This window comes from Suncus etruscus, chromosome 1, assembly GCF_024139225.1.
Source record: "Suncus etruscus isolate mSunEtr1 chromosome 1, mSunEtr1.pri.cur, whole genome shotgun sequence".
NCBI lineage: Eukaryota > Metazoa > Chordata > Mammalia > Eulipotyphla > Soricidae > Suncus > Suncus etruscus.
Window position 1 is genome coordinate 85,058,752 of NC_064848.1, and position 15,503 is coordinate 85,074,254.

The following is a 15,503-nucleotide window of genomic DNA, read 5'->3' on the forward strand; positions in this document are numbered from 1 at the left end:
CACGTTTCGTCACTTCCTGTCCTCAAAGAGCGAGAGTGACGGCTGCAAAGGTTCCGGGCAGAGGCGGGTTGGATTGGTTGAGGCGGGCGGAGGCGGGGCGAAATGTAACGCAACTGAGGGGCGGGGCGGAATCCAAACGGGTCCCTAGCACCGTGAAATATATTTGCTCGCCTAAGGCCCTCGTTGAACTACGTCATCTGACGGGTCTTTCCGCTACGGAAATTCCCTTTCTAGTTGAGAAATTGCTGAAAGCCATTCGAGAGTGTGGCATTATCGGACGAGATTCACTTAATTCATTATTTAATTAATTTAATTTATGTATTTAATTAAATTTTTGGTTTTGGTTTTTGGGTCACACCCAGCAGCGCCCAAGGCTTTTGCCTTGCACGCAGCCAACACAGGCCAGACCCTGGTTCGAACCCCGGCATCCCATAAGTTTTCCTGAGCCTGCCTAGAGCGACTTCTGAGCGCAGAGCCAGGAGTAATTCCTGGGTGCAGGCAGGTGTGACCCAAAATTAAGAAAAAACAAAAAACAAAAAAACAGGAGTGGCCCCTAAGCGCCACCGGGTTTGACCCAAAAACCAATATATACATATATTAGATGTGTGTATGTGTATCTAAAACATGTTAACTGTGGACTTTGACTCCATAGTATATTTCTTTAATACTGTTTACGTAATTGTGCACACGAAAAGCACGAACATGTCAATGTATTTTTTTCTACTGCGCAATAATGGTTTAAGAAATGGGTGTTGGGCCCGGAGAGACAGCACAGCGGCGTTTGCCTTGCAAGCAGCCAGTCCTGGACCAAAGGTGGTTGGTTCGAATCCTGGTGACCCATATGGTCCCTCGTGCCTGCCAGGAGCTATTTCTGAGCAGACAGCCAGGAGTAACCCCTGAGCACCGCCGGGTGTGGCCCAAAAACAAAACAAAACAAAACAAAAACAAAAACAAAAAATAACAACAACAAAAAGAAATGGGTGTTAAAAGAAAGAAAGAAAGAAAAGAAATGGGTGTTGGGACCAGAGCAGTGGCGCTAGAAGTACAGTGTCTACCTGGCAAGTGCTAGCCTAGGACGGACCGTGGTTTGATCCCCCGGAGTCCCATATGGTCCCCCCAAGCCAGGAGCGATTTCTGAGTGCGTAGCCAGAATTAACCCCTGAGCATCAAATGGGTGTGGCCCAAAAACAAAACAAACAAAAAAGAAATGGGTGTTGCAGGGGCTGGAGTGATAGTTCAGTGAATAAGGCCTTGAACAATCCCTTTTCCATACCAGCATCCCATATGGCCCCTCAAGCCAGCCAGAAGTGATTTATGAGTAACCCCTGAGTACTGCCAGGTATGTTCCAACCCCATCCCTTCCAGAAAAAGAAAAAAAACTAGGGGTTCCCAGACCAGAGGGCTAAGCACCTGCCTTGTCTGAGGCCTATTGTGGTTCAATCCCTGGCGCCCTATATAGTCCCCCAAGCCTCCCAGAAATGACCCCAGAGCACAGAGCCAATAGTATAAACCCTGTGTCCACTGCACAACCCTCCAAAAAAAGATGGACTTTTCAAGCCTAGAGCACTAAAATAACCCTAGTGGGATCACCTGGTGGCCTAATTCCAGCACAATAATTCTGCATATTTACATTGTAAGGTAACTATATTCATGCACGCCATCTATTCTGTGATTAATCATTTTAGTTACACATCTTTTTAAAAAATATGTAGTTATCATAGATGTTAACTGGACTTGACTTCATAGTAAATGTGATGCAGAGTTTTACCTGGTTGTTGGTCCATGGTTAAAATACTACCACCAAACATTTACAAAGAACCTTTATGTGCAAGAAATTTCTTGTGCAACAGATAACATCCTTCCATTTCCTGACTTAGATGTGAATCTCAGAAATAATAAAGTACTCTGTGTCAAGTTGAATTTCAAAGGTCTAAGACCTTTAGTCTGTTTAAAAAATTATTTTAAATTTAAACACCATGGTTACAAGGTTATTCTTAATAAAGGTTTATTCCCCATAGTCAAAGTGTTCATGACTGAGTTATACAATGTTCAACAACCTTCACTAGTGTGCACCTTCACTAGGACCACTATGGACTGGTCCTCCTAATCCTTATCTCTATCAAGACTTTATTCTTAACTCTCACCGATGTCTCTGGGAGAAGGTATTCTTCACAGGCCATTTTTAACTGATAACTTTAATTAAATGATCAAAAGTAGCATGAAAGCTTTGGATTAGTTGTCCCAAACCCTTTCCAATAAGAGGCCATATTGAGTCATATGACTGAAAAAAAAATTCCTGATATGTCCATATTTTATACCAAATGTTAAAAGAACCGAGAATAAAGAAGCTCCAGGGATTGAAGTGATAACACTAGTAGGTAGGGCTTTTTCCTTGCATGCAACTGACCCGGGACTAACCTGGGTTTGAACCCTCGTCATCTCATATGCCCCCCCCCCCCAGTCTGTCAAGAGTGATTTCTGGGGCCCGGAGAAATAGCACAGCAGTGTTTGCCTTGCAAGCAGCCGATCCAGGACCAAAGGTGGTTGGTTTGAATCCTGGTGTCCCATATGCCCCCCCCCCCCCGTGCCTGCCAGGAGCTATTTCTGAGCAGACAGCCAGGAGTAACCCCTGAGCGCCGCCGGGTGTGGCCCAAAAACCAAAAAAAAAAAAAAAAAAAAAGTGATTTCTTGGGGCCGGAGAGATAGCATGGAGGTAAGGCGTTTGCCTTTCATGCAGAAGGTCATTGGTTCGAATCCCGGCATCCCATATAATCTCCCGAGCCTGCCAGGCACGATTTCTGAGCGTGGAGCCAGGAGTAATCCCTGAGTGCTGCCTGGTGTGTGACCCCCCCAAAAAAAAAAAGAGTGATTTCTGAGTACATAGCCAGGGGTAATCACTGAGTGTCGCTGGATGTGGCCCCAAAACATAAACATAAACAGAAATATAGGAAAGAAAGACCCTGGAAGGGGAAGTGAGTTTCCATTAAATCAAGAGAAAGATATATTGGTGGCTGAATTGATGAAAGGGAGAATACAGGTAACTGTTTTCTTTCTTTTTTTTTTTTTTTTTTTTTTTTTTTTATTTTTGGTTTTTGGGCCACACCCGGTGATGCTCAGGGGTTACTCCTGGCTATGCGCTCAGAAATTGCCCCTGGCTTGGGGGGACCATATGGGACGCCGGGGGATCGAACCGTGGTCCGTTCCTTGGCTAGCGCTTGCAAGGCAGACACCTTACCTCTAGCGCCACCTCGCCGGCCCCTAACTGTTTTCTTTCAATGACACTTAACGTCGTGTTTGGACTCCATAGGCATTGACTCAAGACCAGCCTTTCAGGAGACCAAAATCATCTTCCTATTTTATTTTGGTTTTGAATTGAGCACCCAGCAGTGCTCAGAACTTACTGCTGCCTCTGCACTCAGGGATTATTCTTGGCAGGGTTCAAGGGACCACATGGAATGCTGGAGATTGAACCCTGGTTGGCTGCATACAAGGCAAACAAACATCCTACCTGCTGTAGTATTGGTCTGGCATCATCTTTCTGTTTTAAAGATGTGAAAATGGGACCAGAGTGATAGCACAGTGGTAGGGCATTTGGCTTGCACGCTACTGACCCAGGACAGACTCGGGTTTGATCACCGACATTCCATTTGGTCCCCAGAGCCTACCAGGACAGATTTCTGAGCACAGAGCCATACTCTTAGCACCGCCAGGTATGTCCCCTCACCAAAAAAAAAAAAAAAAAAAGTGAAACATTGAGACTTGGAGAAATAAAAAAATAAAGTAGCTTGTCCAGGATATCATCATTTTTCTGTTGTTTACAAGAATGAACTACATAAATGATTCCTTGTAGGGGCCAGAGTGATAGTCAGGAGGCCGAGCACATGCTTTGCATGGAGGAGGTCTGCATTTGATTCCCAGTACCTCATAGTTTTCTGAGCACCAGAAGCAATTCTCTCTTCCCCTTACTCTAAGCACAGAGACTGTAATAGCTCTGAGGGAAAATAAGAAAGAAAAAAGAAAGGGAAGAAGAAAGGAAGGAAGGAAGAAGGAAGGAAGGAAGGAAGGAAGGAAGGAAGGAAGGAAGGAAGGAAGGAAGGAAGGAAGGAAGGAAGGAAGAGAAGAAAGAAAGAGAAGAAAAGAAAAGACAGATGGAGCCAGAGATAGTGCAACAATAGGGCATTTGTCTTACATGTGGCCACCTGGAAAGCACCCAATTAGATTCCCCACATCCCATATGGTCCTCAGCCTGCCAGGATGATTTCTGAGTGCAGAGCCAGAAGTGACCCCTGAGCAATGCTGGGTGTGACCCAAAAACCAACCAATCATTCAATCAATAAATAAATAAGGCTTAAATTTTTTTATAAATTATCTTTATTTAAACACCGTGATTACAAATATAATTGCAGTTGTATGATTACAGTCATGTAAAGAACACCCCCCTTTCACCAGTGCAGGATTCCCACCACCAATTTCCCAGATCTATCTAATCCCCACCCCACCCACACCTGTACTCGAGACAGGCTTTCTTTTTTCCTCATTCATTCACATTTTATGATAGTTTTTAGTGTAGTTATTTCTCTAACTGCACTCATCACTCTATGTGGTGAGCTTCATGTCATGAGCTGCACCTACTAAGAAGATAGGGGGAAATAAGGGTTGGGACTGAGGCAGTAAAATATTAGAAATGAGATTTGTAGGGCAGTATCAAGGTCACAATACAAGATGGATGTTATGGATATATAAAATATATTCATACAATACTATCAATAGGAAAACAAGGAGAAAAAAATTCCAGTGACTGTCCTAACATAAACCAGTACTAAAACGGCCCGCCCTCTTCCCAAAGTGCATTTCCATTAGTGTAGGGAGAGGTAGGGGGGAAGCCTGAGAACCACTAAGAGTCCATCTGAACCCACTTCTGGCCATCTGAGCTGGCACCCAGGAAAGGCCTGGAGTCAGGGGAAAAAGACAAGGACGGCTGGGGGCCTGCCAAGCCTCCCAGCACTCCCCAGGCCAGGGAGAAGGGCTCCAGTGTGGGGCCTCCCAAACCCCATACCTGGCAAGAGCTGGTCTCCAGAATTAAAGAGGAAATGGGAGGCCAGATGTCTGCCCGCCCTCCTCCCCAAGCACCTCCCCCCTGGAGCACGGAGGGAGGGGGGAAGCCTGAGGACCACTAAGAGTACACCTGAACCTACTTCTGGCCACCTGGAGGCTTAAATTTTTTTAAAAAGAAAGAGATGAAGAAAGGAAGAAGAAAACCCATCATTTTGTAAAACTCTAAGAAAGAGAGAGAGAGAAAGAAGAAAGAAAGAAAGAAAGAAAGAAAGAAAGAAAGAAAGAAAGAAAGAAAGAAAGAAAGAAAGAAAGAAAGAAAGAAAGAAAGAAAGAAAGAAAGAAAGAAAGAGGGGCTGGGCGGTGGCGCTGGAGGTAAGGTGCCTGACTTGCCTGCGCTAGCCTAGGATGGACCACGGTTCGATCCCCCGGCGTCCCATATGGTCCCCCAAGAAGCCAGGAGCAACTTCTGAGCGCATAGCCAGGAGTAACCCCTGAGCGTCACCGGGTGTGGCCCAAAAACCAAAAAAAAAAAAAAAGAAAGAAAGAAAGAAAGGAAAAGAAAGAAGGAAGGAAGGAAGAAAGAAAGAAAGAAAGAAAGAAAGAAAGAAAGAAAGAAAGAAAGAAAGAAAGAAAGAAAGAAAGAAAGAAAGAAAGAAAGAAAGAAAGAAAGAAGAAAGAAAGAAAGAAAGAAAGAAGAGAGAGAAGAAAGAAGAGAGAGAAAGAAAGAATGAAAGAAAGAAAGAAAGAAGAAAGAAAGAAAGAAAGAAAGAAAGAAAGAAAGAAAGAAAGAAAGAAAGAAAGAAAGAAAGAAAGAAAGAAAGAAAGAAAGAAGAGAGAGAAGAAAGAAGAGAGAGAAAGAAAGAATGAAAGAAAGAAAGAAAGAAAGAAAGAAAGAAAGAAAGAAAGAAAGAAAGAAAGAAAGAAAGAAAGAAAGAAAGAAAGAAAGAAAGAAGGAAGGAAGGTAGGAAGGATAGAAGGAAGAAAACCCATCATTTTGTAAAGCCCTGAGAGGGAGGGAGGGAGGGAGGGAGGGAGGGAGGAAGGAAGGAAGGAAGGAACGAAGGAAGGAAGGAAGGAAGGAAGGAAGGAAGGAAGGAAGGAAGGAAGGAAGGAGAATAAACAATCATTCTGTCAAGCTGCCCCTGGTGATAACAGCTAGAGTAAGAAGGAAAGGTGGTCTCTGTGCCACCTTCTTTTTTTTTTTTTTTTTTTTTGTGGTTTTTGGGTCACACCCGGCAGTGCTCAGGGGTTACTCCTGGCTCCAGGCTCAGAAATCGCTCCTGGCAGGCACAGGGGACCATATGGGATGCCGGGATTCGAACCGATGACCTCCTGCATGAAAGGCAAATGCCTTACCTCCATGCTATCTCTCCGGCCCCTGTGCCACCTTCTTATACATATTGAAACCCCACATCACATGGAGCAGGGGCCAATCTCATTTTGCACTCAAATTTATGTAGCACAAACAACAGCTGGATAGTGCACCTTTCTCACAGAGAAAAGGAAGGCAGTGCCTCCTCCTGTGATATGGGGAGAGGAGGATGAGAAGAGTGGAGGATTAGATTGGAATCGGATCAACAGATTTGAATTTACAAAGTGAGAATTTTGCCATCAGTGTTCCCTTAAGCAGATAGTTGGAAGCCTGACGTTTTTTAGTGGATCAGGCAAAGAACTTACTAAACTGTATTAAGCTCTGCAGGGTGTCTGGCAGCAAAATTGCAGTGAAATGCTTCATGTCAACTCGTTTTAATTTGGAGCCAGTTTCTAGCACCATTGGAGTGTCCTAAACCATGGAGCAAACTGTAAATCTTACATTGAACCCCTATTTAAACTAACCTTTATTTATAAACTAACTGTCCGTTAATTCATTTATTTCATAAAATATGAAATATGAAGATGCAAACAAACATAAATATAAAAATAAAATGCAGGGGCCAGAGCGATAGCACAGTGGTAAGGCATTTGCCTTGCATGTGGCCAACACAGGACGGAGCTCAGTTCGAATCTCAGCATCCCATATGATGTCCTGAGTCTGCCAGGAGTAACTCCTGAGCAATGCCGAGTATGATGCCCCCCTCAAAAAAAAAGAAGAAGAAAGAAAAGACAAGAAATGCAAACTAAATCATTTTCTTTGCCTATTAGATAGATACATTTGGGTGTGTTGGCCAGAACCCTGCTTTTGCTTTGTCATTTCTTTCCAGGCTGATCTGATCTTTGTTTTTCCTTTTCTAATTAATATCTTTATTTAAACACTTTGATTACAAATATGATTGTAGTTGGGTTTCAGTCATGTAAAGAACACCCCCCATTACCAGTGCAACATTATCATCACCAATGTCCCAAGTCTCCCTCCTCCCCACCCCACCCCCGCCTGTACACTAGACAGGCTTTCTACTTCCCATTTTTATGATAGTAAAAATGGTAAAAAATTTTTATGATAGTAACTAACTGTACTTACCACTCTTTGTGGTGAGCTTTATGTCGTGATCTGGACCTTCCAGCCCTCCTCTCTTTGTCTCTGAGGATTATTGCAAAAATGTCTTTATTTTTTCTTAAAACCCATAGATGAGTGAGACTATTCTGCGTCTATCTCTCTCCCTCTGACTTATTTCACTCAGCATAATAGATTCCATTTCCATTTCCATCCATGTATAGAAAAATTTCATGACTTCATCTCTCTGATCTGATCTTTGAGTTCAATAATACACTGTCAGCTTTTCATGTGTCCTTTTCCATTCCTGTTCCATGAAAGCTCAGGGTGTTCGCTCTTCACAAACTCGTGCACTGTACCCATTGCACAACCTTCTCCAGGGTTGGTGCCATTTACAAATGGAATAAATTATCTGAGGTGTTCTTATTAAGAAAATTGATGAGGGGCTTGGAGAGATAGCTCAGCGGTGTTTGCCTTGCAAGCAGCCGATCCAGGACCAAAGGTGGTTGGTTCGAATACCGGTGTCCCATAAGGTCCCCCGTGCCTGCCAGGAGCTATTTCTGAGCAGACAGCCAGGAGTAACCCTTGAGCGCCGCCGGACGGTAGCGCAAGTGGTAAGGTGTCTGTCTGCCTTGTGCGTGTTAACCTAGGAAGGACTGCGGTTCGATTTTCCGGCATCCCATATGGTTCCCCAAGCCAGGAGTTATTTCTGAGCACATAACCAGTAGTAACCCCTGAGCGTCACTGGGTGTGGTCCAAAAACCAAAAGTAAAAAAAAAAAGATCATTGATGATAAAATACCAGCCTTGGGCAGTGGCTATCCTCAAATCTCCCAGCATTCTTAGAGTTCCTTGTGAATGAATTGGTAGTTTTTTTTATTTACTCCCAAACCCATTTTATTTGACCCAACTATGGGCAAAGACTGCATTCCTCTTTGACTAAAGGTTAGGTTCTAAATCCTGGAATCTGTGGCTATTACCTTTTATGGAGAAAAGGTTTTTTTTTGTTTGTTTGTTTGTTTTTTGTTTTGCCAGTGTATTAGCTTTAAGGATCTGCACTGGGGAAATTATCTGGATTATCTAAATAGGCCCTAAAAGACAGCTACAAATGTCTTTTGTACAGAAGACTAAGGTGGCGTGGGGGTGAGAATCAAAGAGAACTGATAGGGCTGAGTTCAGACTTTGCATAGAGACCTGCAATTAATCCCTGAGAGCACCAATGGAGAAAGAGAGAGACAAAGACAGAGACAGACAGACAAACAGACAGAATGAGAGAATATGGGAAGGATTTTTTGAGTTTATGTGTTGTTTCTTAATTAAGTTGTTCAGTCTTTTGGGGGGCCACACCCGATGACATTCTGAGGTTACTCCTGGCTATGCACTCAGAAATCGCTCTTGGTTTGGGGAACCATATGGGACACCAGGGGATCGAAACTTGGTCCATCCTAGGTTAGCATGTGCAAGGCAAATGCCCTACAGCTTGCGCCACTGCTCCAGCCCCAAGTTGTTTAGACTTTTAAAAACATGTGACTAGGACCAGAGATATAATAAGGAAGCAGGGCACTTGCCTTATATGTAGTACAGCATCCCAGACCGTGATTCACATTCCAGCACTACATATTTCTATTTCCTTGAATCATAGCAGTGGGATGGTCACAATTCCCCATGCCCCATACATAGCTAGTAATAAAACAGACACGGGAGCATCCTATCAAGCCTAAAACACATTTCCAATGCATTTGAATTCCTTTCACATCTCTCTATACATTTTTTTAAAACTTTATTTATTGATTGATCATTTTTTGGGCCACACTTGGAGGATCTCAGAGGCCACTCCTGACTCTGCACTCAGAAATCACCCCAGCAGGCTGGGGGACCATATGGGATGCTGGGAATCAAACTGAGTCCCTCCCAGGTTGGCCGTATGCAAGGCAAATGCCCCACCACTGTGCTATCTCTCTGGCCCTCTTTTCTCTCTATACTTTTGAGGCAAGTTCTTTGCCTGAACTTAGTTTTCATGGCTACAGTATATATCTTTAAACTGTTACTATATTGTATCAGTAAAAGTAAATCACATTGTCTTTAAAATTTTTTTTTTGTTTGTTTTTGGGTCACACCAGGCAGTACTCAGGGGTTATTCCTGGCTCCAGGCTCAGAAATTGCTCCTGGCAGGCACGGGGGACCATATGGGACGCCGGGATTTGAACCGATGACCTCCTGCATGAAAGGCAAACGCTTTACCTCCATGCTATCTCTCCGGCCCCAAATGGATTTTTTTTCAGGCAGTTTTTTTTTTCTTATGGTTCTTTCGAGCCACACCCGTTTGATGCTCAGGGGTTACTAATGGCTAAGCGCTCAGAAATTGCCCCTGGCTTGGGGGGACCATATGGGACACCGGGGGATCGAACCGCGGTCCTTCCTTGGCTAGCGCTTGCAAGGCAGGCACCTTACCTCTAGCGCCACCTCACCGGCCCCTGTCTTTAAAATTTTATAAAAGTGTTGACATATCATAATTTAGGTTTTGTTTTGGTACACACTGGCGGTACTTGAGGGTTATTTCTGGCTCTGTGCTCAGGGGATCAGACGTAGTACTAGTGATTGAATTGGAGTCTGCCACATGGAAGGCAAACATTTTGCCTTCTGTACTCTCTGGTCCTGACATTTCATATTGTTAGGAATTAAAATACTCCATATTTTAAGACACTTTAAAATATGCCAAAGTAATAGATGAGCAAAATGATTAGTGGTATCTTAGAGGGAAAGAAGATGAGAATTGCACACAGGATGACTTTCATAAAAATTTATTGACTACATTTTAAAAAGTCCTAAAAGACCTTTAATTTATTTTATTTTAAGATTTTTGTTTGGAGGCCACACTCAATGGTTCTCAGGGGCTACTTCTGGTTATGTGATCAGACGTTACTACTGACAGTTCTTAGGAAAAAAATCATATGATTCTGGAGATTGAACCATAGTCAGCTATATGCAAGGGAAGTATCCTGTCCTTTGTACAATATAAGTTGCTTGAGAAAGAGCTGATGTAAAATGAGGCCCTGACCTCTCCCCAAAGACAGGAGATAATTCTCCCATGTAAGACTCATCTTTGCTATTTTGGGTGGGGGAATAAAATTATTATTGTCAGAGACAGAGAATTCATGGTCTATCTAAATAAACTGCTTAGATTTATACTAAATGCAACTAACTTGGGTGAAATTAAACACAAATATAACTTATCAGGCCAGGGTGATAGGACATCAGTAGGGCATTTGTCTTACATGTGGATGGCCTGAGACGGACCCAGGTTGGATCTCTGCCATCCCACATGGTCCCTGAGTCTGCCAGGAGCGATTTCTGAGCACAGAGCTAGAATGACCCCTGAGCGATACTGGGTGTGGCCCAAAAGCAAACGAACAGAAAAAACAACTAACTTTGCCTTGTCCTTATAGGTTTTGATTTTTTCTAAGAGTTATGCCACTATGAAGGTGTCGTTCTACAGGGTCAGTTCATCAAGGGACAGGATGATAAGTAGAAAAGATCTCAACAAGCCTGAGGGGTGCAAGATAGCAGAATAATATTCAAGAGGACAGTCCCCAGAAACAGCTTATCTAAGAAAAGAAAAGAAAAGAAAAGAAAAGAAAAGAAAAGAAAAGAAAAGAAAAGAAAAGAAAAGAAAAGAAAAGAAAAGAAAAGAAAAGAAAAGAAAAGAAAAGGAAGCATGTTGTAAGAACGGTCACTTGTCCTCTGGGCACCAGGGTGGCTATACATCCCATTATGGAGCTCTGAATGTAGGTTCTGTAACTTCTGTTTTATAAACCGAAATATTTTTGATGAAAGACTATGTGTACATGCTGTGTTTCATCTGTATGCTTTTTCAGGACAAGATAAAGGGAAATAGAACATTCTTTCTATTTTAGCTGGGTCAGCCTAGGCTCCTTCAACAGCATACGCCCAGAGGACTTTGCTGTTTAGTTCTCATCTACATTCCTTTCATGCCTTTTTCAGGTCTGCTGACTTCCTACTTTGTTTATTTCGCAGACCCTATATTTATTGGCCTCTGTGAGCATGGAATTAGTTATTTTTTCTGTTAATCTCTCTTAGTTTGATTTAATGACTGACCAAGAGCTCTAAAATAGCCAAGATAAGATATAGGAAGCAAGGCACTTGCCTTACATGAGGCCACTTTGAAGATGACCCTGTTGCAATCTGTGATCCCATATATGGTTTGCTGAGCACCACCTGGGATCACTGCTGGCCTGGAACCAGGAATAGTCCCTGAGCATCACTGAGGAGGGCCCAGACCAAGACTGGTAGTGGAAACACACACACACACACACACACACACACACACATACACACACACACACACACTCCTTTTGCAATTTGCCTTTTCAAAATAACTAAGGTTTTTCTTTCTTTTTTTTTTTTTTTCTTTTTTTGGAGGGGAGTGTCACACTCAGCCACCCAGCAGTGCTCAGGGCATAATTCTGACCCTGCATTCAGGAATTACTCAGGATACCATATGGGATATCGGGTATAAAACTTGGGTTGGTCATGTTCAAGGCAAGCACTCTACCCACTGTCTTATCAGTCTGGCCCATCAAAATAACTGAGTTTTTTAAATTTGTGCTTGTTTTGGTGGTGGTGGGGGCACACCTGGCTCTGCACAGTGGTTATCCTGGATCTACACTCAGGAATCACTTCTTCTAGTACTGAGAGAACATATGGAATGTTAAGGATTGAACCCAGGACAGCTACTTGCAAGCACCCTACCTACTGTACTATTATTAATTCTTAATTTTTTCTTGTTTGTTTTTTGTTTTTGGGTCACAACTGGCAGTGCTCAGCGGTTACTCCTGTCTCTACACTCAGAAATCGCTCCTGGCAGGTTCAGGGGACCATATGGGTTGCTGGGATTCAAACCACCTTCCTTATGAATGCAAGGCAAATGCCCTACCTCCATCTATCTCCCTGGCCCCTGGCCTCTTTGTTTGTTTGTTTGTTTTTGGGTCACACCCATTGGTGCTCAGGGGTTACTCCTGGCTGTCTGCTCAGAAATAGCTCCTGGCAGGCACGGGGGATCATATGGGACACCGGGATTCGAACCAAGCACCTTTGGTCCTGGGTCGGCTGCTTGCAAGGCAAACGCCACTGTGCTATCTCTCTGGGCCCGGGCCCTGGCCTCTTAATTTGTGCTTTTTATAAGACAAAGTATCATGTTGGGTAGCATGGGTGATATAAGACAGATGAAATGGGACAATTTTGTGCCAACATTATACCATTGAAAAGGTATAAATATAATCTTTTTTTGTTTGTTTGTTTGTTTTGTTTTTTTGTTTTTGGGCCACACCCGGCGTTGCTCAGGGGTTACTCCTGGCTGTCTGCTCAGAAATAGCTCCTGGCAGGCACGGGGGACCATATGGGACACCGGGATTCGAACCAACCACCTTTGGTCCTGGATCGGCTGCTTGCAAGGCAAACGCCGCTGTGCTATCTCTCCGGGCCCAAAAAAGGTATAAATATAATCTTAAAGGCATTGTTTTACGAGAAATTTCCTGCCTGCCTTTTGCTATTGCATAACTAAATGTTTAAATGTAGCTTTGAATTAGTAACATGCTGACCTCTCTTGTTGCATGGATGTGGTATTGATTCTGAAGCATGTGGTCACCCACTGGCATTCTACAAAAAATACTTTCATTAGTTTGAAAAAAAATTTAGCTGAAAACCAGGATAATTTGTGTGTGTGTGTGTGTGTGTGTGTGTGTGTGTGTGTGTATGCCATTACCAATAGTGCTCAGGGCTTACTCTTGGCTCTGTGTTCAGGGGTTACTCCTGTTAGTGTTTGGGGAACTGCCAATGGTTAATTGAACCTAGGTCAGCTGCATGCAAGGCAAGCGCCCTAGCCACTCTATTATCTCTAGCTCCAGAATTAAATTTAATAATCTCCTTCTAACCCCTGTCAGTATACTCAAGTTGTGTGCCCCACAAGATGACTTACCAGGGCTGGAGAGATAGCATGGAGGTAGGGTGTTTGCCTTGCATGCAGAAGGATGGTGGTTCAAATCCCGGCATCCCATAGGATCCTCTGAGCCTGCCAGGGGCAATTTCTGAGTGTAGAGCCAGGAGGAACCCCTGAGTGCTGCGAGGTGTGACCCAAAAATCAATAAAAAAAAAAAAGACTTACCTTTACAAAGTTTGCAAAGCAAGTATAGTTTTCACAACTAATAAATGTTTAGTTATAGGCTTAGGCTTATGGCATGAACAAACCTCCAAAATAGCACATATGAAATTTTATGTGAATGTTGTTTTAACAAAATGGTTCATGCTCAAAATGTGAAGCAGACGCCATGGCTGTGGCTCATGTTTGTTTGGGTTTTGTTTGCTGCTACTATTCTTCTTTGCAAAGATCTCAAAGTCCTCCACACATACACACACACACACACACACCACACAACTAAAGAAGAGATTAAAAAAAACTGGCATTGGGGCTGGAGCAGTGGCGCAAGAAGTAGGGCATCTACCTTGCATGCTCTAACCTAGGATAGACTGCAGTTCAATCCCTCGGCGTCCCATATGGTCCCCCCAGCCAGGAGAGATTTTTGAGCCAGGTGTAACCCCTGAGCGTCACCGGGTGTGGCCCCCCAAAAACAATACAAAAATTAAAAAAATAAAAGAAACTGGCATTGAGGGGGCTGCTCAGCACTGGGACAGATCCTTCTAAAACCCTGGACACCTGCTTCAGTGAGTAATGCTGCTCAGGTTCCTTTGCAACATTTCCCCTCTCTTGCCTGGTGTTCTGAAAGCACAGGGTGGGTGGGTGCCAAGAGAAAAGTCTTAGCACTGCCTGGAGAAAAACCAGATGCCCTTCTGAATTTCCTCACTCCTTTCCTCTCCAAATACTGCTTTTCTTTCTTTCTTTTTATTTTTTTCCTTTTTTCTTTTACGGTGCTCCTGAGATCAGATGCAGTGGTGAGGTTGGGTGGGTTATTCTCCATACCAGGTCATCTTTTGGGTTTGTTTTTGGGTCATACCCAACTACTCCTGGTTCTGAACTCAGGAATTACTCATTGGCTGGGACCATATGGGCTGCTGGGGCTTGAACCTAGGTCAGCCTATGCAAGGCAAGTGCCCTACCTGCTGTACTATCACTTCAAACCAGGTGATTTGGGTGATCTGTGTTGGGTGCTCTGCCAGTTAAATCTTGGAATGCCTTGTGTTTCACAGAGAAGACTCAGTCCCAGGACACTTTGTTTCAGAGACCAATTGCAATTCGTAGATCATCCCCCTCCTCAGGCTGCTCACACTTCTGCCTGACTTGGCTGCAAATCTGAGATTTCCAAAATCTGTTCCCCATTGCAGTCATTTTCTGTAACCACTCACAGAGCTCAGGGTGCACTTATCTTTGGCAGCTCATTATAGTATAGGTTCTGAAAAAGGTATAGGAGTGGGGAGGCTGCCAAGAGAAAAAACAGAGAGGCCACATAAGGCTTTCCAGTTGGCACCACAAGAGTTTGAACAAATGTAGAGTTGGGGTGCTTCCCTCTACCACCAAGAAGGGTTCACAAGTCAAGAAGGTCTTTAAGGCCCAGACTGGGGATTTTTCTGCAGGATCCATCATCATGGGCATATACAAGGTCAGTAAATTCCTTTTCCAGTCCTCCTCTGCTCTCTGGAGAATAGACGGTGGGGCTAAAAAACCCACACCCTTAATTGACACTGGTCAAGAGACACTCCATGTAGGAGTGTAGGAGCTTTGTGTCAAGAACTGATGCAAAAGAGCAAATATTAGGACAGAAAGTGATCAGAGAGCTCTCATTACTCAGGAATTCACAAGGGCTCCTGGAAATCAACGGGAGAGGGTCTGTGAGAAGTGGGGGTGGGCTGGACATGGAGAGAGACTTTTCCACCACCTCACAAGGTCAAGCATAGACGCTGCTTTGGGTGCAGAAGTCCTTAGGTAAGAGAAACAAAACAAATGATTAACTTCCCAGTACTTCCTCCCAAATGGAGCAGATTCAGTA